Source organism: Lissotriton vulgaris, chromosome 4_1 (assembly GCF_964263255.1).
Source record: "Lissotriton vulgaris chromosome 4_1, aLisVul1.2, whole genome shotgun sequence".
In the NCBI taxonomy this organism is placed as follows: Eukaryota; Metazoa; Chordata; class Amphibia; order Caudata; family Salamandridae; genus Lissotriton; species Lissotriton vulgaris.
In genome coordinates, this window is record NC_141691.1 from 729,529,513 (window position 1) to 729,557,274 (window position 27,762).

A 27,762-nucleotide genomic window follows, 5' to 3' on the forward strand; every position below is an offset into this window, starting at 1 on the left:
TCCCGCCCTACCTCTTGAACCAACAGAGATCAGATGTGGAATGCCTTATGGATCTCCCCTCAACCCCACCCTTTTCAACATCTACATGGCCTCCCTTGCATCCATCGTCAGAAACCACGGGCTAAACATCGTCTTCTATGCTGAGGACTTCCAGCTCATCCTCTCCCTCACCAAAGAACCCAACATCCCCAGACACAACTTCCAAGAAGGGATGAAAGCAGTCGCCACCTGGATGAAGAAGAGCTGCCTGAAACTCTACTCAGAGAAAACAGAAGTTCTCATCCTTGGCTCCACCCCCTCCGCATGGGATGACATATGGTGGCCCGCCACACTCGGTAACCACCCACCCCAACGGACCACACACAAAACCTCGGCTTCGTACTCGACTCATCGCTCACGATGAACCGCCAGATCAATGCCTTATCCTCGGCCTGCTTCAACACCCTCTGCACACTCTAAAAAACATTTAGATGGATCGCATCAGAATAAATGAAAATGGTCATGTACGCCCTCATCAGTAGCAGACTGGACTACTGCAACGCTCACTATGCTGGAATCAACAAGAAACTCCTTTGCAAGCTCCAGACCGTCCAGAACGCCGCAGCCAGACTGATCCTAGACATCTCCTATCACAACCACATCACCCAACACCTCTGCGATCTCCACTGGCTCCTCATCTAAAGAAGGATAAACTTCAAGCTCCTCACTAACACTAACGCATTCAAGGCCTTTTACAACATCGGACCAGCATACCTAAACAACCGCCTCTCCTTCCATGCACCCAAGAGAAACCTCTGATCAGCCACCATCCCACGCATCTACAAGACCAGAACAGGAAGAAAGTCCTTCTCCTACCTCACAGCCAAAACCTGGAACAACCTCCTTCTCCACCCCTGGCAAATCCATGCACTGCTCCATTTCAGGAAGGGCCTCAAGACCTGGCTCTTCGGATGACCCCAACACTCAACGGAGCCCCCCTGGCACCTTGAGACCCTCGCGGGTGAGCAGCAGTGCTTCACAAACCCCTGATTGATTGATTGATAACGCCTCAAACTGTGTTGGTCTAGGAAAAGGTCGCAGCACAAACATTATTCACCTCAACTGGTACAACACATCCAACTGAAATGAACCAAAACATGGGAAAGACAATTCACACTCCTTTTCAGTGATTTTATGCCAATTTTGAAGCCAAATTATAATGTGGAGCCAAACTTTTTTCGCCATATAATGTGCTGGAGTATCTTTGGGTGGTGCCTCTTCTCCCACTCAGGTAACAACCCCTTGGTCACCCCTGAAAAGATCCTGCAACACCCTAAAACATCACATGATTCAATTGCAAGTTATTCAAAATTTTACGATGAAACAATATTTCCCAACCACCACTTCCCGATGGCTACCAACCTTTCTCATTCCGGTGTTACACCAGCCGATCTATCACAGCGTGGCACACTCCAACGTCACATTCACTCCTCACAGCAGCTCACCCTCCTACACAATTTCTCAGTGCATATTAGTTTACACAATCGTCTTAAACTCTGTAATTGTCTGGCATCTAAAAGACCAATAGAATTCAGTCATCCAAGAGCATTCACACACAGTGACCCTTGACCTGCGCTGGTCACCTGAATCTGTATAGCTCACTTCTGTACACAAGGCTTACTAAACGATTCCCATACTTCGCATTTACACAATTTTCACTTTCTTAAGAAGACCTGCCGACGAAATCTCATGACAACTCCTACATTCTTTGGGCAGACAATCTCAATAAATCTCGGTGTCTTCTACACCCTTTTAATATCCCGGGATCTTAGGCCACTTCGGGACCTGAAACTCAAATCTCAATCCTAGGACCACATCTGGCCGAAACCATATTTATTCAACTATCACACCAACTCTGCAAGACATCACTTGATTAAATCCTTCCCGCAATATAACCCATGACATACACCCTATCAATACTCACTCCATCGCTTGCTGCTGATCTCGCCACACATCAGACTACGTCAGTCTCTGCCAGATTCATTCACTCTCCGTTCTCGTCATTGGTCTCTATTTTGGGACCTTGGGGTACTAGGTTCCGCTTTTCTAGGTTGATTTCTGGATTCACCCTCGCTTCATGTGCTAACCATCCTCTGCTACCAATTGAAAGGGCTGCGCCCATAAATTCTGGACCTGTTCAAGATTCACAATCCGATGGTTCTTTTCAGCAGCATGTAAGGGTAGAAAAGAGAAGATTCATTATTATAGCCAATCAATTGAACAAAAAATCCATTTGCCACAAAGGAACCACGGACACCTAAATAAGATTAGTTAACTTATTTAAAAGCAAAAAATAAGGGGACATAAAGCCACCTCAAGATGAGGGTGTAGAAATACATCAGAATTAGCATAAAGCCAAATCTGTATATCCAATTTAAATGAAGTAACATCAGAAAAACAATCAATTCAAGAAAGAAGATGCAGAGGATCAGAAAGCATGAGTATAGGTTTCCCTGCATCGAGCATTAATCTATCCATACACTAACGCTAAAATGACATCCCTAATTAAGCATTCTTAGGAAAAGGAATCAAAAGGAGCAGTGGCGGCTGGTGACATTTGAAAGTGAAACTTATTGTCGTACTGCACCATGGCGAGCAAGCGTACCGAGCGAGCACGAACACCCTACAGGTTTTTTGAGGGGAAATTGTGGACAAATGATACATTTTCAAAGGTAAAGGAATTCCTTCTTATCGATCTTATTTATGATGTTCTTCACGCGTAATCTTGACCTAGCCAACGTGTTTAGCCACTCAGCTATAACAACATGACTTCTTCAGGTCTTGAAAAGATAAATGCAGTAACTAAAAGCATTTCTTTCCAAGCAAGTTATTGGTGTGCTTGAGAGGACCATTATGTATGCCTTACAGAAAGTCCCTTCCGTTCTCACATGCCATCACTGTCCGCAGAGTGCTTTCTGGTCTAGATTAGATTAACAATTTATGCTTTTGTTTTACCAAAACAAGTATCACCAAACTCCAAATTGTCCAAAACCAAGATGCAAGATCCATGCTGACAAGTTCATGAAATTGGCCATTCCTAGAACTTCTAGACTGAATGTTCATCAGCAAAGGATGCGTTTGAAGACACTCTATCCTATACTTCACCCTGCATCCTTAAGCAAATTGCAACTTTATCTTCTGAATCACAATCTAAGCTCTTCCCACTTCCTTATGTAGAGTTTTCTTCCGGCCACCCGGACATGGCTTTCTTTCTTGTTCATTGGTGGCTCCTACCTGTGAAACATTTACTCGAACCACCTGTGATCCATTTGTCATAAGCTATCATTGTGCACGCTTCTGAAAACCCACCGATTCCCCTGAGACTTGTAAATTCTCTCGCCTGATTTACAGCTTGTCGAACCACCAGGGAGCTATATTCCGCCTGCACACTGGCACTACATAAAAGCCCCAAATAAACAAATATGTTTCTAAGTTCTCTAGCAAGTATGCAAAAGCTGATATAAAAACCACAAATAAATTCATTTATAAATCTATAGTAATTATGTACATCTCTTCATGCCAATCTGAATTCTGATCTGTCGTGTTTCTATGTACATGGATGTATCTGTTAAGTGCTTGTAATTCTGCTTGCGTGTGGCCGGGGGGAATATGCTTTGTTCCATGGTTATCTGTGCACATCCACTAGTCTAAGTTATGTACCTGCATCTGGGATTCTACGATGTGCATTTTTGTGCCTTGATTCTATGTACACTTTCATGCGTGTCTCTACCTGTATATGTGCCCATTGCTGTACTCCTTTATGCACCTGTACGCATGTATGCTTGCACAAAAAAAGGCTTGTCTCTGCATCTCTCGGTGTCCCTGCCTGTCTCTTTCGGCCTCCCCTGATTTCAATTTGCAGCCCAGCTGCATGTCATTCCTTGTGTGTCTGTGTTTGCCAGTGAGCTCCTTTGAGTGAGTGCCAGTGTGTGTGTGTTTGTTTAGGCCCCTCGCACACACTCAAGCTTAGATTTATAAAATAAATATAAAAAACTTACCTTGGCTTCCCACGCTGACTCCCGACTCGAGTCCCGAGACTGCTCCCGCCATCCTGGATTTTGAATGCCGCCTCTCTCGTCACTGAAGGCTGCAGGCAGCCTCCCTCCCCTCCATGGCAGCCGGCGCTGATTGGTTCGGCCGGCTGCCCTAACTGCGTCATTCCTCCTAGTCTGCATCCTGCAGAACGGAGAGTGGGAGGAGGCTTGGGGGAGCGGCTTGCCCACTGTTGCTAATACTGTCTGTTTGGACAGCCTCTCAGGCTGTCCAAACAGTCAGTATTAATAACAGTGGGCAAGCCACTCCCCCAAGCCACTCCCCCCTGCCCTGAGGCTCGAGTTAGTAACCAGGAAGTTCTAATCTGCTGACTGCTTTCTCGCCGTGCGAGAAGGGCAGGCAGAAACAAATGGTAGTTATAAATAAATAACTACCATTTGTTTCTGCCTTCTTCTCGCACAGCGAGAAAGCAGGGGGGGGCGGCGCCCAAACGCCCCCATAGAGAAACCGCTAGGAATTCCTTTACCTTTGAAAATGTATCATTTGTCCACAATTTCCCCTCAAAAAACCTGTAGGGTGTTCGTGCTCGCTCGGTACGCTTGCTCGCCATTGTGCAGTACGACAATAAGTTTACGCCCCGCCACTTTCAAATGTCACCAGCCGCCACTGCTCTCCAATACCAATGGGTCAGATAGCATAAAGCTAGTGAGACAGCTAGTTCTAAGATGCTCTCCCTCTGAAAGCAGAGGAAGAAGAATGGGAACTTTCCCTACTCCCAACAACACATTATTGTAAGTCGCTTTCTCAAGATCTTTTGCAGGTCACGCCATCTGCTCTGGGTACCGTCCTAAAGGTAGTTTTCCATGGAACAACGATGTTTTTCTCCTCAATACATTTCGTCCTCGGTTCCCAAGCCTTCTCCTGTGTGAAGCGCAACAGCATTCTCTTATTGATTCAAACTATGTGATGTAACTCTTCCTCTCCTTGCCTGACTAACAAACAAAGACATTATTCTAGCTAACAAGAGTGCTTCTTTCACCTGCGACACAAAATGTGAGAAAGAAAAAATTCCACAGCACACATGAAATTCAGCTTATTAATTCTAAAGCGAGAGATTCCTGGGAAAACGGATTTCAGGCCTACTAGATTCAGCTAACATAAGAAATTGCATATGAGCTTTACAACTTTGTATAAAAAAATAAGACATATTCAATTAGTATCTTTGCCTACAAGTAAATGACAAAATTAATAAACACATTTAATAAATGAATGACTGTCAGCTGCACAACATGAACTCTTCATTATAATGTCGCTGCCAGTTATATTCACTTTCTACATTAATTCTCCAAGTTACTGTTCAATGGACTAAATACATCAAGTTTCATGTTATTACAATTTGAAATTCTAACACTTCATGTTAATACAACAAAGGATTATATGAGGGTGCGCTCTACACGTGTGATTATAATGCAGCACTATGATTAAAATTTGATTTCCGCTACACCAAGTGTAATGAAGAACCTTGCTCTCCTTCCTTCCGTGTGTGTCCGATCCAGCTCACAGGAATGCAGCAATCCACAAATCTGTGGGATTCCTATACCTCCTCATGCTCCTTCAGTTAGCCCTGGGCCTCCCAAAATGTAACCCAGAGTATTCCACATATTGTATCATTCACAGACATATATACACACAGCACATACATGCAAGCATACGCATGCTGTACAGCACTACATACTAACTTGATGTGTACTAAGGGTGAGTTAAGCACCCAGCAGCAGGAACTTTACATGAGTGAGACGGTAGGCCTCACTGCAGTGTCACAGGTATAAAGGACTGTTTACTTCTATTGATCACTACATGATGGATGCCACTGCCATGCTCATGCTACTTAGCTCTGGGCAAAGGCAGTAGACTTCACAACTATGAGGGTAGCTCTTTGTGTGCCCCTCCAGGTCCAACAAGACTGCAATCTATGAGAAAGGCCGTTGCCATGGAACACACATGTGATCTTGTTCACCCATGACAACAAAAATCAGCATCAGGGATCCAGACATTGTTGCAACTGGGGGACTTAAGACAAGGGTGCATGTCTGTCACCATGCGATGAACTTTTCCATCCCAACAGTGAGAATGAGCATACGCTTGAGGTAAAGTATATGGGATTGAATTAATGTAACTGGGCTATTGAGAGTAAAAGAATAAGTTAGGGGGAGCATGTGATTGGCAGTGAAAGTTGGTGAGAGAGTGGCTACGAGTGAGTGAGTGTGACAGTGACTCAAGTTAGGAGAGGCAAGTTTGAGTGGCAGAGAGTGAGAATGACATTTTGTGAGTGTGTGAAAGGGAGTGATTGAGAATGAGTGTCAGTGAGTAATCACGGGTAAAAGAGTCAGAATGGGTGATTGTGTGAGAATGGGTGAGCAAGAATGACAATGAGTGAGAAGGACTGACAGTGAATGAGAGTGACCAGCGAGTATGGGTTAAAGAGTGGAACTAAGTTATTGTAAGTAAAGATGAGAGAGAGTGAGAGTGACTGAACGAAAAAGAGAGTAAGTCAGAGAGTCAAATTGAGTAAGTTAGATAGTGTGACAGTGAACTGAAAGTGAAAGTGAGTGAGTGAATGATTATGAAAAAGTGAGTGAGTGAGTGATAGAGTGCAATAGTGATATTCATAGTGAAATTTTAAGAGTGGGTAGGTGAATCAGAATGAGTGAGTGACAGATGAGCCATGTAGCATTGCATAGGCACATTTGTATAACTGCCAGCAATACATATAGGTTTGTAGCCACTTTTTAGGTCTCGGCTAGAAGCGTGCGAAGCACGTTCTCGCCGAGAACTATAGTCGTCGCCTCAGCTTCCAATGAGCGAAAGTGGAGACAAGAGATGGGCACGCGCAGCAGGATTTGGTTGCGCGCTTGAACACGTGCTTGCTGTGCCCATCTCCCGTTTTAACTTTCGCTCGTTGGAAGCCTCCAGTTGCTCGCGCCACTAAGACCGCCTCCCCAGCCTCCCCCTGCTTTCTCACACGCACACGCACACAGACACACACAGAGAGACGCACACACGCACGCACCTACACGCACGCACACACACGAGCGCACACATACAGACACACACCACACCTTCCCCCTACCCCCCCCCGCCGCCCCGTCGCTCGTTCTGCAATGTGATGGGAGCGCCCGTGTTCGCTGTCAGCATGCCTGGGTCCCGGTTGCCCCTCTTGATGCTCTGCGCTCTCTGCCTCTGGGCCGGCATCGCCGCGCCTCCGGAGCTGGTGGAAGAAAGTGGACAGGAGGAGGCGCCACCGTTACCTTTCGTTGTTGCTTTTGGCTTTGGGGCAAATTAAGTCTTTCTTTCTCGGCCGGACCTCATGATCACTTGTGATGGTGACAGTTGTTCAGGATGTAGTGTGCCAGCTAAGACTTAACATCTGCCACGGGAGTTCATAGAGGCAGCCATGTTTTAATATGTATCTATCGTTCAAATCTAGTTATGTGACACTGAAACGCATGTTAGATTATTAAGTATACCTTGCCGTCGGAAGGAGTGGCGCCTAAACCCACCCATGACTACTCTGAACAGAGGGAGTGAAGGGACGTTTGGATAGGAATGCTATTTTTAAATGCTGCGCCCAAATCAAATTTGTGTGGTCAGTTATTTCCGAGAGGCTTATAGGTCCAGGCGTCTGTTTTGAAGGTGACTTTTGCCACTGCTGCTCTGTGGGTGCCCGCTGGGGCCACCGGGTGATTACTTGCACCATCACTAGGCCCCGAGTAACTCCTCAAGCAAGCCTCGCACAGTTTACAGCTGCACAGCAAACACACACTGCTTAGTAAATAACCCATAGATATTTAGTATCATCAAAATACATACACCTTATAGAAAGAAGGATGGCAGCTACATGGCAGTTTTTCTTTAATATTTCTTTATTGATTTTATAAGGATTGCATTTGCAAACGTATCTATTATGACAGAAATTATTCAGAGTTGTACAGAAGAAAACTGTAGCTTTTCCACAGTAACATATAAAAGGAAGAATGAAACGCACACTCGTCCTACCCTCGTCCCATTCCTCCCACTCCTGAACGAACAGTGAGCCTGCAATTACAAGAGGGGGCATGATTTGTATTTGATCTACATCATGTTTTGCTGCCATGACCCCTCTCCTCCATGTTTTCGCTCATGCTGTTTGTTCGTTATACAGGTAGAAAATCCAGGCAAATTTGAGTCTGCCAACGCGCATATTTCCTAAAACATGGAACAGATAATCCCATTCCGAAACTGAAATCCAAGAAAGCTCGACACCCGCAGGTGCTGTATGAAAGCAAACGGTGGGGTTCGTATCCCTTGTATCCGGTAGGAGCTCCCCCAGTGCCTACATCTTTGTACAGCTTTGGCGTCCTTGTGTATTCCGATCTGTGTATTAAACCGAAAACTGACATGAAAAACTATTTATGCTTAACATATAATCTGAATCGACCCAGTCCTTTGCGTTTTAATCAACGGACACGGCTACCATCTGGATTCCTGAGGTGTGTCCAAATATACAGAACTTTTGATGGATTTGCTTTTCCTTATATACAAACCCTTTTAACACACAGTATTTACTTTACAGAAAAGAACCCACGACTGAAGTAGAAAATGTAGAATCGTTTCATTCTCCATTGTACCAGTCTGAGATTGGTGGGTGTCTTTTCTTCAGGATCTGGTGGTGTCCGACCATGCAAGAGTTTCACCCTCCATGCAGTGCCTCAAATAAAATTACAAAATCTCAAGTCCCAATTACGATACAAATTAAATTAGCAAGGAGCATCTCAGCAGGGCCTCAGGGACTGCGAAGTATTGCATAAAAACCTAATCTGCATGTTATAAATATCTACGTAAGCTGTGTCAGACCTGACGTTGAAGCAGCGCATTAAGATTCCGTGTAAGCGCCTCTTGCCGTTTCCCGCCCCTCCCCCTGTCGTTCTCTTTCAATTTAGCACCTAATGCCACCTGTCCTGACGTCAGACCCTATTGTTTTCACACGATCTAGCATTGGTTTAATCTAAACTTTTCTCTTCCTCTGAGGATTGAGCACACCTGCGGACTGTGTACTGACTGAATGCATTTACCACCTACGATATGATGGATTTTGCATTGGGACTACTAACGTGGAGAAAAAAAATATACTTTCCTTCTAAATTCGACCATATGGCTTCTTTAGGCAGACTTAATTCGGTAAATGTACAGAGCGATGCAGAAACAGTAACAAATCTGCTTCTGCTTCACACCCCTCCCTTCCAAGGAGTTGGGCAGCTCTCAGAGGCAACATGCTGATTTTTGCTGATAAAATAAGTAAGCAACAGCTAACCATTCACAAACAATGTTTATATACCAATTGCAAATTAAAAAAAAAATTAATGCAAAGCATTGTCATTTACAATGCCAGTAACTCAAACTTCAATGCTGCGAGACCTATTGCATTGTAAATGCTTGTTAGGATATGGTGGTGAAAAAAACACTAGTTTCAGTACGGATCGACTTACACATCATGTAAGTATTGGAATATTTTACTGATTTTTCTATAAAATGCACCAGGAAGTCAGGCACATTTGATTCACTCACTCTACTCTATTCAAAGCAAGTTTTTACGCTACACCTCTTTATAGGGTTACCAGTGGCCATTATATAGTGGCCACTGGATGTAAACTCAACTGCACACAATAGGAGTTTGCAGAGTAGATATTCCAGCAGCTTCTGCCATGTCTTCCCTCTGTCTCTTCACACTTAAATGGTGCTGAACAGACCGAGATTAGCTCCAATGCATTCTTGTTGAAGGTTAGGGTGTAGTTATAGGATATTTTTACCTCGGGTCCACTTGCATAGGCTACTCCAATATTGTCATATTTATTCTAGAATAAATTGAAGCTACAATTTGCCTCAATGTTGGTACTGGTGCGATCTATATGGGACCAGCTTCACCGCGTTTGGAATTAAGAGGATTGGTACTTGTTCTTAAAGAATACGCCCAGGCACTGAAACATTGGACAGGGATAGGTATGATGTTTTAACTGCACTTTTCTAACATGGTTGTGTGTGCTCCACACTAGTGGCGCATGCCTGGCCTCACTTGAAGCAGAGGTTGGTGGCTTATGAGTACCTCTCTACCAGACAATTGTTTCAGAAAAAAGAATGATTTCACTCCATTGGAACATGAAGTCTTACCGTCTTATCAACTCCAACAGTTTCTTATACAAGGCGTGATCCATTAGGTAGGCACATGGGTGACGTTTTACTGGTTGTTGTTACGCTCTTGTATAACTAATGTATGAGCAAATGGTGAGCTGTGTTGGACCACTCACCAATGGTATGAGTAACGGTATTCACACTCTGCATAACAGAGGAGATGTTTCACTGTGTATTGTTGTGACATGCTGCATTTTCATAACTCGAGGTCCTACTGTTCGCCTTTTCTGATTGTGTCCCCTTGTATGCACACTGTTGGTGTACGCTCTTTTTTGTGCTCATAAACCATCAGCGTGTATACGAGCACTGAGTTTTGATGAACTCAGATGATGATTTGTATTGCCTTCTATTATACATAGGTTGAATACCTGGCAATTCTTCCTGTTAGACAAGTGAACTCACTATTGGGTGGTAAGTTGCTCATTGCTTGCTTATTGGATTTTTACAGCATGTAAAAGTGCAGGACTTAGAAATTTTTTATTTCTGTTTCTTTTATGTGTAGGCCTGGAAGTTAGATGACTGTGTCCTGAAGAGACCCGCCCAGTCACATGGGGTTGAAATGCCGTAACATGTAATTTACCTTCAAGGGATTGAACACTGAAGTAATGAATTTTGGTCCGATGAATAAGTCTGAGTAGTTCTGGGTTCCTTCTAGGACACATAAGAAGGTACCACATTTGAATGAGTCCCACGGGACAACTGTTATATTAATATATACCTTACCTGGTCCACGTGGGCAGATTGGGTTGCCCTTGTTATTTAAACACAATAGGAGTCTGGTCATTTGGCCTTCTTATTTGAATGACATGGAACCTTCTGCTGTCTGGTGAGTGGGGTTTGGACAGGTGTTATCAGGTGCCACCTTACTTAACTAAATAGGATGCCTTTGTGCACTAATGCATAGCTCATGAACGTTTGCAAAATTCACTTCAAAACACTCACCATTGACATCAATCCTCCAACTTCCTGTGAGTTTCAAAAATGCCACCGTCATGAGATAAGTCTAAAATGATGATGGTACTCGTGGGATAAGATGTTTTGCATTTCATATCAACTTAGTGGACATGTTTTTGGTATTCTAATTAATGTAAACATGAAGATTGACTGGTGGTCTTTTTTCCAGTAAACTCTATGCTCAGGGTAAACCCTACTTGCATTCAAAAATTATTCTGGCAGAATGGTTTTATCACCTTAAGACTTGATGGCAATTGTCACCTTTAATGTAAGCTGAATGTCTTTTGGAGCATGCACGATTGAATTTCTCACACTAACTCACTCGTATCCATGTGACATTGCATTCTGGAGTAAGACCGAAATAGCATGTTCAAATGTTATGTAGGCATGGTGTTCGGTTTGTTATCTGAAACCTCTCTATGAGCCAGATTTATTTTTTTAAGTCATAAATGTACTCTAAATAATTCCAATGATAGTAAGGCTAAAAGCTTTCTAATGTCTACTGTGTGTTAGTGTGCCACCTGGTGTGTACCTGCTTTATGCAACATACATTTTTTTCATAAATCGATTTCATAACAAACCAATGTACTCCATTGGGTTTATCCTTGCATGTAGAGTAAATGTCTGACTTTTTTTGAGAGTTGCAGCTTTCCAGGAGTATTGCTGGAATTCTTGTGTGACTTTTGGATTTTCCCATGCAAAGGCATTTCACTAGTGTAAATGTAACTTGCCCATTTAACATGCGAACATACTTCACAATGGTACAGTTCTACTTTAAACTATTTTATTTTTTTCCACTCTAAAAACAATAATTCCCATGAAGAAATCCCTAACCCTATGCTCCCACCAACGTAGAGGATGTCCAATAGCCCGTCCCTGTTACAGATGTATTCCTAACCTTAGCAGGAGTACATTTTAGACATTATCCATGGTGGGAATGTGCCTGGCAAACGTCTGCAATGCATGCTCAAAAAAATCTTCCATTGGATCCCCACCGAAACAAGAAAGACGGTCACCCACGCACTGGTCACCAGCCGACTGGATTACGGAAACACCTTCTACGCCGGAACCACAGCCAAACTACAGAAAAAACTCCAACGCATCCAAAACGCCTCAGCCAGACTCATATTGGACATCCCTCGGCAAGCTCACATTTCCGGCCACCTGAAAGACCTCCATTGGCTCCCCGTCAACAAGAGAATAACGTTCCGTCTCCTCACCCACGCACACAAAGCCCTCTACGACCTAGGACCCGAATGCCTCAACATGCGACTGTCCTTCTACACCCCCTCCCGCCAACTACGATCGTCCAATCAAGCCCTCGCCGCAATTCCGCGCATCCATAGATCCACCATGGGGGGAAGATCCTTCTCCTACTTAGCGGCCAAAACCTGGCATTCTCTCCCCACCCACCTCCGCCTTACACAGAACCACCTCTCCTTCAGAAAGCAACTAAAAACTTGGATATTCGATAAGTAAAGCACCCCCCCTCCCTCAAGCGCCTTGAGACCCTTTGGGTGAGCAGTGCGCTATACAAATTTCTGAATTTGAACTTGAACTAGGAAGTGTGATAGCATTCTTCCAGTTTCCTCGGTGTCCCATTAATTCAACGTCTACTTCCCCACACCGTGAGCAGAGCTATGCACTTAATGTTACACCATATTGTGCAATATTACCTGCGAGTAAATAGTTTGTAACTTTAAATTCACATTTTATGAACAACCTAGGAGTGCAAATGCCTTTAAGTCTGATCCAGTATTTTCTGGGCCCAACACTTTAGTTGTATTCTCGTTATCTTAACTCAGTGCTCCATTACTTGCTCTTGGTCCTCCAATGGAATTTTTTTATCGCACTGAGGGGGATCTTACAATATCACTCTTCATTAATTTAATGAACAGTGCAACCAATTTGGCTACACAATGGGGACCAGTAATTGGTAGCCAAGTTCAATTGTGTTTATTACAAAGTAGCAAATAGGTTCAGCTAAATCACTCTAAAGACCATACTATATAAGTGCAACATAACAACAGAGAGACCTAGACTCCGAAAGAAATTAAGTCAAACCAATATTAGACACATGAGTAATTCAGTAAGTGCTATTCAGGCTAACAACATCAATATTTGATTCTCAGAAAACAATCCTAGGTTTTCCTTTGTATGGATTAGCAGTCTAAGCAACCTAAGCACAATCCAGAACAGAAATCAAAGAGTTTCATTACAGGACAAGGGGCAATAGGTTGGAAAAAGTGAAGCATAGGTAGGCACAACAGAAGTTCAGTCAAGAGTCTTAAATAGTCAGAGATAAGTGGTAGAATGGGTTACACTTGGGGCAAAATCCAGAGATTCATTGAGGAACAAACCTCATAAGTTCTACTCAAAGGGATAGTAGGTATCTAGTAAGGGGTTCTAAATGGAAGTCCAAGTGCATAGGGTCCGCAACGAAAGGTCAGCCAAGAAGTCTACAAAGGATCAGCAGGGAATGGTTCATCAATATCTAAGACAGCTCTGCAGGGATTTTTCCCCGTCACAGTCATCGGTAGGTTATAGCCTCAAGATAACTCGATGAAAATGCAGTAAGTAAAATACAGTGCTCTCCATGCCACTCGAGTCAAGCTAGCTTGGCTGATAAGGGGTAAAACCCTGAAACCGGTCTTAGGATGCTTGTTTCCGATCCAGGGAGAACCTGGCCTGGCAGTTCAGGCTGTACTGGGCCCATGGGGAACAGGGTCAAGACTGATTTACATTTGGCTGGGTTAAAACTGGAATGGCATGGGGAACAAAAAAAACGAGGGATTTAGGCCCAGATCTCTGTACTGGGGTGAATGTTTGGCATTGATCAGCATTATGTCCATCAATTGTTCTTTTTGCATAAATAAAATACAGGCCTTTGAGAAAATGCTAACTTAAGACAGTAAATTGAATAATGCACATTAAATATACGTTTACACATTTAGACATATACAAATATATTCGTTTTATTATTTTTAGTTCAGGTTCATTAGCATATAAGAAATAATCACATTGCACATTAATAGGAATGACTCAAAATCACATTTGAAAGTACATATGTGTAACATTAATGCATACATTGTAAAACATTTGTTGTTTGACTTGTTTCGAAATACCACACATATAAGGATTGTTGGGAGCTAATAATGATATTTCTATGAGTTATTAAGACAATCTGGCACACATTTAGGAATCATGAATGACGGTTCATTAGTAAGTGAAGTAAAGAGGACGTTTTGAAACAAATCCATGTTACTAATATTCGTTCTTGAAATGTATCACACATTAAATTCATACATCTCTGAGTTGCAGATAAAGTTTATGCAATAGTTTATCGTGTCATTCACTTTATTAATCAACATCAAATTATTATTTCTAGATCATTTATTAATACATCTCTATTTAGTGTAAACTGTTCCTAGGTTAAATGTACAAAAGGAAATTATTTTCAATATTAGTATACATTCTATGAAAAAGCCTATAAATTATATAATAAGGACACTCTACAAGGGTGTTGTCAGATGCAACATGTGCATAAATCATGGTGTCAGGTAAGACTCATATGCAAAGTGCACGTTTAGGTTTTTTGTGATTTGTAAAGAGTGGGCAACTTTGCGCTGCACCAGGTCTCGGGCCTGCCACCCTACCATTGTTGATGAGCAATAATCAGCTTTTTCTTTTAAGAGAAGTTTATGTCTGCAGATCTTTGGTACCTAGATTACATTTTTATAAGTAAATTGTGGTTATCTATCATTTTTAGGTCGCGCCTGGCATTGCAGCGCCCATGCGCTGCTCGCTCTGCGAGGGCTTCTTAGAATCGTTACGATTTCAGAAGGGGACTTGAAGCCCGCCCCTCTTTTCCATTGGCTTGCGCCATCGTTTTGTTACCGCATTGTCCAATTTTAGGGTGGCCCATCTGGACAGGCCGAGGCCATCTTGGATTCCCATGATGTAGGAGGGTGTGCTCCTGATTGGCAATCCTACCCGCTCCTCCCTCCCCATCCCCCATCCCAAAGCAAATTTCCCAGAGTTGGGCTCTTCATTCTTCATGTGGTTCCCGAGGCAGAGGGCAAACTTAGCTGTGCTGTGCTTATAAGCTTGGGGCTTCTGTGTGCCTCTGTACGTTAGGCGGCCTCCAGCCTTCATCAGACAAAGAGTCCCCTTGTGAGGTGCTGACAGGAAGCTCACATACTTTCTCCTCACCTCTGGGATTCTGGAAATGTAAATTGGCAGTGTGAAAGAAAATCCGGCCTGAGAGTGAGCTCTCTCGCTCTGACTTGCTGTCTGTGGAGTGGAGGAACAGGAGACTGCTTGCGCCAGCATGAATGTTTCGCTTTAGCTCAGTCTCTGCATTTCCACAACGACTTCCTGCCACCATCTCAGAAGAGACTCAGAAGCGCACTGAAGCGTCCCCTCTGCGATTCTTTTTCGATGCATTGGAATCTCACTGCCCCGTTCTTTTGCCCATCATCTTTACTTCTCGCCGTCTTCTCCCTTGCCAAGGCTTAAAGTGCAACTAAGTATTTTCTAAAGTGCTATATTAAAAAATAACCCCCAGTAGACCTGATGGCGGTGCCGTGCTGATCTGTGTTTTTTAGGATTACTGTGAAGGGTCAGCAGTGGGTTGTGTGGACGCATCCCTAATGCTGGTGTGTTAGTTACATGCGTGGTACATACCAAAGTACGTGCAACCTTCATTCAGGTGAAGTGCGCAGTCCCTGCTTAAGGTCATAAGTCCTAGGGTGAACAAGATGTTCAGGGCAGCTTTAGGATGAAGTAGGCAGGTGTGGACTGAAGAGAGCAGTCGTAAAGCATGCGGTCACGGAGTGAAGTAAGCAGCTGGGTGGTGAGGAGCACAATCATTGACTGGAGTGTGTTAAAGCTCAACTCCCGGACTGAAGTTCCCACTTTAGACGGCGCAGTGAACAGTTGCTGGATAAAGTGCACATTCCTTTGCCGAAGTGAGCAACCCTTGGCCAAAGTGTGCTGTCGTGAAGTGCGCAGTTGTGGGGTGAAGTAAGCAACACGTGGTCGAAGTGCCGAGTCTTGAGGTGGGGTGCGCGTCCAGGGGCCTGACGTGAGCCTTTTGCTCCCCCATACAGGATATCTTTGTCTCCCTTGGATGTGCCTTGGCCGCTACAGGCACTTCTGTTTTTCTCCCCATCAATGATTTTTCAATCTGATTACTTGTGTCAAAATTTGACTATCAATGGCGAGGCGCAGAGTTGACGGTATTTGAATGTATTTGCAACTGAGCGCTCACTCTAGTAACCGCACAAACGAGATCTGCCCTCCACCTCTGGGCACAACCTTTTGCAGGTCTACCCTAACAGTAACACAGCCTAGAAATATGTATGTCTACATACACAATCATGCATTCTAGTGCCTTGTAAAGTGCGACTCGCTCACTGGGCAGGCAGGTGGAAGTCTGACCCAGAATTGGGAGGGGTACTCCAGCTGGTGTGGTCTGATCCCTCAAATAGAGGGTGGAGGCTGAACACCGTCATATTGGTCACTGTGCACCAAACAGGAGTACTTTGAAGCAGACTAAGTTGTCAATCCGAAGCACTATCAGTTGGTTACAGGTCAAAGATGATGATAAATTCTAACCGTGTTGACTCTGCTTGCTCATTTGGAGAGACATGCGGGACGTTAACAAATGTAATATATTGACTTTACTCATTAGTGACCAATTATGCTTTCGAGTGTCATGCTTAATAACAATTGTTTTCAGTTGCCATTCTCTTTGTCTCGAAGTACAGCTTCAAATAACATGTGGAAAAGACTTATAAGAAGGTCTGTGGAGCTTGCACATTTACTATGTTATAAATAACCTTATTGCCATTGCAGTAATCGGCACACACATTATTTTTTAAAAATTACTACTTATTCTTGTCTGTTTACAACAGCTGTTAAAGTACTGATTTATTTTGTGCACAACGTATCTGTTTTCCATAAGCAATTGTTTTCGTGTTACTAAACAGTTGGAAAAGGGTATTTACTATGTAACAGCCCTTCTAAGAAACATTGTTGCCCATATTATACACACACTATCCCATTTTTCTTTGGATTTTAATTAATATATTTTTGTTTTTTCATTAAAACAAGCTTTCCTATTTGAAACTGTGTGCTACATTATAACAACACCTCATCTGCAACTGTAAATACACCATAAAAAGACATCTTAATGTTGCTGTCACAATAGTAGGACAATAATCACAAAACAAGAAATCTTTTTTTATGATAATTCTTTTTTTTTATAATGTCGTTCAGTTGTACATAATGTTTTCTTGGTTATATAAAAGGTAACAAAAACGCTTGTAAGCCTTTTTCGTTCTAAATTTTCAACATACTGCACGGCAGCCACAATGCTCCACAACATAGCTTGAACACAATGGCAAAGCCAATAGCTCTGGCTAAAGACTTATAGGGTCCCAAAGGCGAGACCTATTGGCTATGCCAATGCTTGTTTAATCCAGCACATGATATATTCCGATACCTCTACTTATTTTAGATTTGGGGCAAGGCTCGTACAATATGGCACTAGTATCTGCAGCTCCCCAGTCTATGGTTAAAAACCTAGCGAAATCTGTAGAGGAAATGTTTATATTTCTCTTGAGACCTTTCATGTTTAGCTGTTTTATTCAGTTTCTTCTCTATTTGAACCTTTTGTTGACTTTCATTATGCTATCTCAGAGTGATAACATTATGTTATTTTCGAAAATGCCAATAAAAACATGTACATAAAAAAAAATCAGTGTTTTCGCTTGCAAAGTACTTGTTTCCTCGAAATGTTCTTCCTTGTAGTCCCCAAAACTTGTCGCTTCGGTCGTCTTTATTAAATGATCAGAAATAGGGCTTTGGCTCAGCTGGAAGCACGAGCTCCTCTCTTTGCCTAATGGAAAAAAAAATTAATGGCTCAGAGCTGAAAGCAATAACGAAAATTTTGATTTGACTACCAACGCGAGACAACGGATTACTACCGTGGCTGCAAAGAGAGCGGTGCTGGAATAACTTTAATAGTGGAGGGTGGGGGGGGGGCTGGTTGCAGGGGTGGGGACGGGGGGGGGCAGCTAATGACGTCAGCTCACTAAAATCATAGCGCCTTTAAAAAATCCTTGTGTTACCACAGGACTAACTTTATCAGATGAGCAGAAATTTATAATTTGCACAGAGAGAAAGAGAGACAAAGAGAGAGGAGAAAGAGAGAGGGTGTATGTGAGAGAAAGAGAGAGAGAGAGAGAGAGAGAGAAAGAGAATGAGAGAAAACGAGACAGAAGGATAATGAAAAGAGGTGAAGCGAGAAGATGTTTCACAATTTTTTTTTTAAACAGGTTTTACAAAATAGAGGTAAAAAAATGATGCATTAAAAAACATATTCCCAAACTTTGTCTCAAAATCTTTTGGTGTAGATTGACGCCCTTAAATAAGTCTTCTGCAGGAATAAAGACACTTTCATCATAATAATTGCAATACAAATATGAACAGATCACCTTTGCCACTTGAAAGAGTTTAGAGCTATATTGATGGCTCGCACATCCCGCAAAAACACTCAATACGTGTTTTTAACAGTTCTCTGTTCCTTGTATAGAAGCAACCAGACACAATGTCCCGTCTGTGCAAAGCTTGGCATTGTGAGCACACGATGTGCTATTCTTTTTTTTAGCTAGATTGCCGTAAAATGCTTCTTACTGGAGTCCTATTAGGCTCTATTCCTGACAATAAATACTCATTTGGTGCTGTTTTCTTAAAATGACATTCAATTACTTGGAATCAATTATTTGTTGTTACCCTGACCCTCTTTACCACAAGTTCTAGTACTGACAGTGCTCAGGATCACTCTGGCCTTTGTCCCAGAGCTTTGGTACTGATAATATCCAGTCACTCAAATCTCTCTTCTTGATGACTTGATATCACACATCATTCTGAATTCTATTCTTGATATTACAGACATCTACGCTCCACCCAACTGGCCCTGGCCACCATCTCACGGATCGACAAGACCACGGCTGGAGGAAGATCCTTCTCCTACCTCGCTGAGAAGACCTGAAACTCCCGTCCTCTGCACCTCAATCAATCACCATCGCTACCGCAATTCAGGAAGGACCTCAATGCCTGGAGCTTCAACTGAACCGCAGATTCACTGCCTCCCCCACTCAGCGCCTTGAGACCCTTACAGGTGAGTAGTCGCGCTTTATAAGACACCTGATTGATTGATTGAGACCACTCCACAAGCTTCTTAGTAATGACCTTTCCCTTGTTGAGGTCGAATCAGTGAGTGCCATTGACCTTGACAATATCAACACATGTAGTTCACAGTGACTGAAATAGTAAATGTGCTTTATTAAGTGTATTGAGCATATGTATACAAATTGCATTTGCTTTCTAAGAAAATGTTATAGACACAGAGCCTTCAGTTATTTAAAAACTCAGACAACACTAAAAAGAGAAGCAAATTGTACCTTAAAAATAATAGGGGGGGGGGGGGGTGGTGATATATTTAGTTACTTGAGGCACTCATTGATATACATGGGCTAATTTGCACATGATTAGCACCCAAAGCAAAGCAAGGAGACGCATCTCAGACAGCCAACTCGAGGCCTAACTTTTCATTTACGAAATAAGTTTGGACTATTCGACTCACAACACAATTTCTGATCTAAGATAGAAGGACAGTGACTAATGAAAGCAGCAGCCAGCCATAAGTGGTCTTCAGGGCTGGTTCAGTAAAACATATCAACAAAAGACAAACGAGCGCGTGACCTACTTTGGAACTCCAAGGCGCGTGCACCACGGGAAATCAGGTCTTGAGGAAGAGACGTGTGGCGCCAGTGTCCTACGAGGGAAGCGCGAGTTTCAGGTTTAACCCACACAGGTGAAACAAATACCAAAAAAGGAAGGGCCTCATTTATGAGAAATGACGCATCGCTGCGTGAAAGCAGCGATGCGTCACTTCTTATTGCGCCCTCCTTGCAACATGATTGATGCGTCATATTTACTGTATGATGCATCATGTCGCAAGGAGTTACAGATACGTCAGTATTTTTGACGTATCTGTATGGCGCAAAAGTAATGCATTGCTGCAGTTTGTCACAAAAGTGACGCAACTCCAGCAATGTGTCCTTTCACATGGGGCAAGACCCATGTGAAAGGGCTTAAATCAGTCTTATGCCTGCTGGGAAGGAGGCGTAAGATATTGACGCATTTGCACGCTAGAAGTTGCGCAGTGAAATCTGGTACATTTCACTGCGTCACTTCTACGAGGCTTACTTACGTGGGAACGCCCACCCTACATACATTATACCTGACGCAGGTATAATGTAGCGCAGGGGTTTACAAAGTGACGCATCTACTTAGATCCGTCACTTTGTAAATAGGGTGCAACAGGAGGCATGTTTTACGCTGCCAATGGGTCACAAAAAGTGACTCAAAGGAAGAGCAAAACTGTTGCAAGGCCTCATAAATAAGGCCTGAAATGTCCACTAAGTGCATTGCTCTTGACTCTCAGACACAGTCAGCTAGATCAGGTGGTTAGTAAAAAGTTAAGCCCAAGGGTGAGCCAGTAGTGAAAAGAGGTACAGAACAGAAGACTTATTCATATAGACCAAGGCAGTGTAATTGTCTGACAGAGCAAATATTTGACCGATTTATAGCCAACACTACAGATGTAACATTTAATTTACATGATGTTTACATATCAGGTTATCAAGGGAAAATATACATAAATAATAATATTGTGGCTTAAATATCGACTACGAAGATATTGTGGAGATAAGTAAAGCTGAGAATAGATTCCACATGCTTAAATCCATGTCCCCATATTTTGAAGATGTGTACATTGTTGAAGTATATATTTGAGAAACTAAGCAAACTTATACTTCCCGATACACACTTACCTTCACAAAAAAATGTTGAACTCCACATTTAGGCCATGATGTTTAAATACTTTTTTCTCTCAATATTCTGGTAGATATATCTTACCCTGGAGGTGCCAAGAACAAAGTACATTTGCATATACACAAATGAATAAACTTGCAAGAACAAACTATGAGAGTTTGTGATGAATTTACACCGAACAATGGAAAGATGAAAAGATCCAGAGAGAAACCACCAACGTGACAGACACAGAGAAACTTCCACAATTGAGAACGTGCACTTAAATTAAAAAGTTTGTTGTAAATTGTACAGTCTAGCATTCTAAGAACCTCCGCAGGCTAGAAGCTAATGGCATTCACTGTACCTGACACAAACACACTTGTCCATAATTGGTAATTTGATTTATGAAGCAAGAGGATAGCACTGCCCTGGGCTGCTTTTTCCCACCATTACATGTTGGGGTAACTTAATTCCTGTTGCCATGATGAACTTATAGGGCTTGGCGCAGTGCTTCATTTGTAAATGAATAAGTGCTTGGTCCAAAAGTCTGCTCGCACTACTGAATGTTGGGGGTGCCGAATAAAAAGGCTGGGTAGGCTTGATTCCACCTCATGTCTCTTTCATCCAGCACCAGGCACTCCATTCCCTATTATTTCTCTATTTCATGTTATTTTTCATACCTGCTTTCTTTCTTTGTCACTGTTTATCGGTGTTTGTCTTCATTCTTCTTTTACACTTTTTTGTTTTTCTTTATCTTGCTCTGGGTCAAAGTCTGAGGAGTTCAAATATGTGCCAGTCTCCAGAAATGAGTGCCGATGGGCACCACCAGCAACCAGCATCTCAAATTAAGCACTGCTTGGAGATCCTGATCCCCAGCCATACACTTCAGCCTGCAGTCCTGAAAGCAATCACAAGGAAGAGCATCACAACGAAACAAAGGTTTGAGGAGTGAGAGCCCTCACTTCTCCTGCCACCCCTCTTCCACAAACGACGGTAAAAACAAGAATAATCAAGTATTCCCTACAGAAGGCTCCCACCCCTCAGGTCATTGTGAACACTTCATTCCATTTACTCTCATGTACCCTCTTGTCCAACCAGTTTGTTTCATACTTGCATAAAAAGAGCAATATCAGAACCGGTAGCAACTCTCTTCTAATACCACCCTCTTCACTCATAGTCACTTCCTTCACCGGAATCACTTGTGTCACATTTTTCTCTGCAACATCCAGAAGAGCTATTTTTTCTGTCTTTAAAATGACCACCTCTTGTGCCTACTCAGGTACTCTCGGTCCTCAAATAATAAGCCTTCAGCTTTCCCCTCCAAAGTCATCACCTACCATCATTTTCTCTTGTGTTCCAGAATATGGCATCTATTATGATTGATTGACATCAGAATGTAACATGGTGTGAAATATTGTAATCTCCCAGGACTTTAGAGTAAACAGTGTTGGTATGCCATTAGCAGTCCACAACAGTATAACACCTGACACCAGGCTTCATGGCGACCAGTAAAATCCCTCCAGATAACCCCAGAAACAACTGAAACCCAATCAAGGAGCTACAGAGTGACAATAAAAACAAGTAACAAAGTGCACTGATTGTATAGCACTAACAGGCTTCTGCAAAATACACCAAATTAAGCATTTTTAATAAACCTTTTAAGAATTGAGGGGCATATTTACAAAAAAGTAGCGAAGCGTATTGGTAAACCAAGAAGACTAACAACACGCTTCGTCACTTTAGAAAAGCATGGCTACGCCATATTCACCAGACTATGGTGCAGCCCTGTGTTTCCCCCTGCGCTGGTGCTAACTTTAGCAGCCTAGCGCCAATGCAGGCACACTTGCACCATAGTGCAAGGGTGCCTGTGTTGAGAGGAAGATTGTTTATGTGCAGGAAGGTCCCCCTTCCTGCACATAAACAATCTCTAAATGCTGTTTTGTTACTTCAATGTGTGCTGCTTAATACAGCACACATAGAAGTTGTAAAAAAGCATTTAAAAAAATGATTGTTTATGTGTAGAAAGAGGGACCTTCCTGCGCATAAACATGCATTGGCGTTTTGTAATAGATGCTTTGGGCACTTTGCCACTGTTAAACAGTGTCAAAGTGCAAGTGCTCCCTGTATAAGGTGTAATGGTAATTGGCTGTCCATGATTGGTATGTTTGGTTTACTAGTAAAGTCCCTAGTAAAGGGCACTATGTGTGCCAGGGCTGGTAATGCAAATACTACTAGTGGGCCTGCAGCACTATTTGTGCCACCCACACAAGTAGCCTTGAAAGGGGAACTCAGGCCTGCCATTGCAGGGCCTGCGAGCAGTTTGTTCAACTGCCATGCTGTTTTGTCAAGTGCACTCACTTGCCAGACCTTACCCTTCCCTTTCTATGCACCCCTATGGTAGGTCCAGGGAACCTCCTGGGCAGGGTGCAGTGCATGTGAAAGGTAGGACATGTACAAAGGTGTGTACTATGTCCTGACAGTGAAATAATCTCCATTTCGTTTTTCACTGTTGAAAGGCTATCTGCCCATGGGATAGAATGGGAAGGCTGTGTAATATGTTTTCCAGCCTATCTTCCCTAGGCTTAAGATGAAAAGATGAAGTTTAGTATGCCTGAACTCACAATATAATAACACATCTTTTTATGAAGGTGGTTTTTGCATTGTGTGTTTAGAAGCCACTCTTTTAGATGTGGCTGAGTTTTTCTGCTATAACATTTCAGTGTGTCTCTGCCTGGCTGTGGATTGACTGTCTGGATTTGAAAGCTTTAGTAGCGGGGGGATGTCTTGACCCAGGGGAGGAGGTGAGACAGCAACAGGCTGACTTGCATCTGGAGTGTAGGGGAAGGAGAAGCCTCTAGAGGTGAATAGATCTGGGTTGCTGCTATAAAACACTTGTCCCATCTTGTGCTGATTGATTGAGAATCCAGACTTCCACTAAACAAAGGAAGACAAGTGTCACTGGCAGGGAGGCACCCAGAACTGGTTTGAACAGCGGTCAGTGCCCCCTGAAACACAAAGACTTCAAAGCCATTGAGGGGTATAACTATGAGAGCTGAAGCCCCTGAACTTTGGGGAATGGCTTGATTCAGTGTGAACAAGACTGGGGCTACTTAATGGTCAAGAGGACCTTTGCCAAGGAAGAAACAACTGAAGAGACTGAAGGATAAGACTGACCCTTGCTGTGTGTTCCGAAGCTGGCCTGAAATTTGCTGTTTTTACCAAGGAAAGGCTAAAGGGACTTTACTCTGTGCTGTGTCCCCCTGCTTGAAAGAATTTTGCTGTGTGCTGTGTCCTGAAGTAACTTATCCCAAGGGGCCCGAGGTGAGCTGGCTCCCTGTTTGGAAACACAGGAACACAGATGTTTCCATGAGAGTCTCAGCGGCGATGTGTGTAATTGCTTGTTGCAGCCTGAGACCCTCGTATGGTGTGCCTTGTGATCGTGGGCACCTGGAGTCCAAGCAAGGATCAGCGATGTTGTGTGCATGTGCTTTGTGCAGCCTGAACACCTTTGTGAGGTTTGTCCAGTGATCGGGTGCATCGGAATCCAAGTGAGTCTCATCAATGCTGTGTGCATGTGCTTTGTGCAGCCTGAACCCCTTTGTAAGGATTGTCCAGTGATCGTGTGCACCGGAATCTAAGTGAGTCTCATTGATGCTGTGTGCGTTGTGCACCGTGATACCTTTGTGAGGATTTGCCTTGTTATCGTGTGCATCAGAATCCAAGTGAGTCTCATCGACTCTGTGTGCGGGTGCGTTGTGCTCCCTGAGACCTTCGTGAGGATTTGCCTTGGTATCGTGTTCACTGGAGTTAAAGTGAGACTCAGCGACGCTGTGCGCATGATCTTTGTGCAGCCTGAGACCTGTGTGCGGAGTGCGCAGTGATCGTGCACCCGAAGCTTAAGGAAGACTCAGCGATACTGTGTGCGTTTGCTCTGTGGCAGCCTGAGATCTTCGTAACTGTAGCGGTCCGGACCGGCAGTCCCGGAGGAGCTGAGTTGCCGGCCCGAGCCCGCTGTTGCCAATTCACAAAGTTGCATTGAGGGCCCAGTCGCTGGACAAGGAGAGGATAGTGGGTTTGCACCTCCCAGGTAACGTGTGCTGACTCCTGGGGCGGGGCATGGGCTTGAAGGGGGACGCTCTTTGCCTCTCTCACGTGTCGGCAGCACAAGCCTCTGCTTTGGCTCGAATTGTGGCCCGTATTGCCAAGGGAGTGACAGTACAGGGGCCAGCGTGTGGAGCTGCGCTTTTTGATCACATCGTACCCGTGTTAGGGGCAAGTGTTGAAAGGCTGACTGCAAGACGACCTACCTGGTTAGCGTATTGCACATTGCATTATTCCTGCATAACAAATTACCTCATTAGTGTATTACGCATTGCCTTATTTCTACATAAGGACATACCTGGTGGTTGTATTACACATTGCATTATTTTACCTTGCAAAGTGCCTGATTGTTGTGTTATGCATTGCATACTTTTTACATTGCAGAGTGTCTGATTGCTGCGTTACGCCTTACAGTATTTTTACATTGCAAAAGTGCCTGATTCTAGCATTATGAAGTGTATAACATGATATTAGGATTACAGGAGAATATTTAGAAGTGTTCATTAATACTGCCGGAACTTACAAGGGCTGGCTGGCCTAACAACCGGCCAGGAGAAATAGTACACAACCTCGTATGTTGGATTTAATTCGTGTGGTCTTATCGCATATCTTTTTACATAAAGTTCATACTTGTTTTTATAAAACTAGTGTAGAGTCTATTTGTGGTGTCATCATTGGGTTGTTGTGAGCGTGGTTGCAAATACTTTACACATTTTTTGCCTTGAAAATAAGCCTGGTGGCTCGTGCCAAGCTACGGAGGGGGTGAGCGGGGCTATCTAAGAAGGTGACCTTCCTTTCCCTGATGTTGGAGCGCGGGTCCCTACTCGGCCTAAGGTACCTAACTCAGCCAACCAGGGATCCCGGGTCCAAAATTAATAGGATTATTGACGGGATATTGACTGTCCCCCTTAGGGAAAAAATATACAATGCAGGGGATGGTTTGATCATACCTGCACACATGCCTCTAACCAACTGAAACAGGCCCTTAACCATAAACCCAGGAATAACAAATTAATACAAAAATTAAGATTTAATTATAAACTAGCTCTTAAAGCAAGGGAAGGAGAGTTACAGGAGATAGTGTGGGACAAACTATCATCGGCAGCAGACACAGCTAACTATAACGTAGTCTGGGAAACTGCTAATTTACCATTTTTAAAAAGTGAATCATTCCCAGAACTACTAACTCATGTTAACTGTGAAGCATGAGTGATACATTTTACTTGTATTTTTAACCCAGTAGACCATTAAGTATCTAGACCTCATAGTCCAACACAAAGCGAGTGGCCTGTCATGCCCTTAAATATTACACTTGGTGAGGTTAATGCTGGACTGAATGGAAGTAGGGGAGGGAAGGCACCGGGACCTGATGGGGTCCCAGTAGACATTTACAAAACAGCTATAGATCTCTGGGGATCACTCCTTACCAGAGTTTGATATTTTGCAGAGACAGAGGGTCCACCATCTACTTGGGTTCAATCAGTAATTATTCCCATTTTTAAAAAAGGGAATAAATCGGAAGCTAAAAATTACCGTTCCATTCGGCTTTTAGACTCATCGGTAAAAGTGATGAGCAAAGTGTTATTGACAAGATTGGAAGAGTGAGTCACCGAGAATGAGATTATATCACTAGCACAATAGGGTTTAGAAAAAAGCTAGAAAGATAGAGCAATGTATTAATTTAGAGCTTTTAATAGGCAAATACACGTTTGCTAAGCAGGGGAGTCTATACCTATGCATTTCAGTCCTCAGTAGTGCTTTTGACCTTGTCAATCATGCTGTTCTGTGGCCAACTTTGGTTAAACTTGAAGCTCCAGAACCTATCATCTTTTTCCTAGTGAGGTTATATGAGAGTCTTACTTGCAAAGTCCAGTATGGGCAACGTGGTGAGTGCACTCCAAATTTAGAGGTCAAATGAGGCATCCGCCAAGGCTGTGTTTTAGCTCCACTGCTTTTTACGTTATTTATAAATGAGGTTGACAAAGCCCTCCAGTTGGTGCAGGCAGATGCACCCCAAAATGCAGGTACCCTGTACAGGTTCTGCTCTATTGAGACGATGCTGTGCTCCTGTCTAGGACCCAGGTTGGCCTACAACGTCTAATGGACAAGTTTAATAATTTTATTAGTAGTAGGAAGCATTTAATCAACAAAACAAAACCTTTACTATGGTATGTGGTCCTAAACCTAAGAAACACAAAACCTTTTTTATTGATAATACTAAGGTGGAAACCATTGATAACTTTTGCTATTTGGGAATAACATATTAGGCAAGGGGAATTGGACGCATGAACTAACTAACGTACGTTCAAAGATGTTAAAGAGTGTACATGGGATCTTCCGATTTACATCAAAACTAGGAGACCCTCGTATAAAGGATATGATAGATATATATAAAGCCAGATGTGCTTTCAATGCTTTGTATGGTGCAGGAGTGTGGGGATACAATTGTAGTCAGATATTACAACATGAAGAAAATTCCTTCCTAAAACATCTTCTATGCCTACCCCCCTCCGCATCCACGGAGCTAATGCACCAAGAAGAAGGAATAAAATATCCATCAGATTT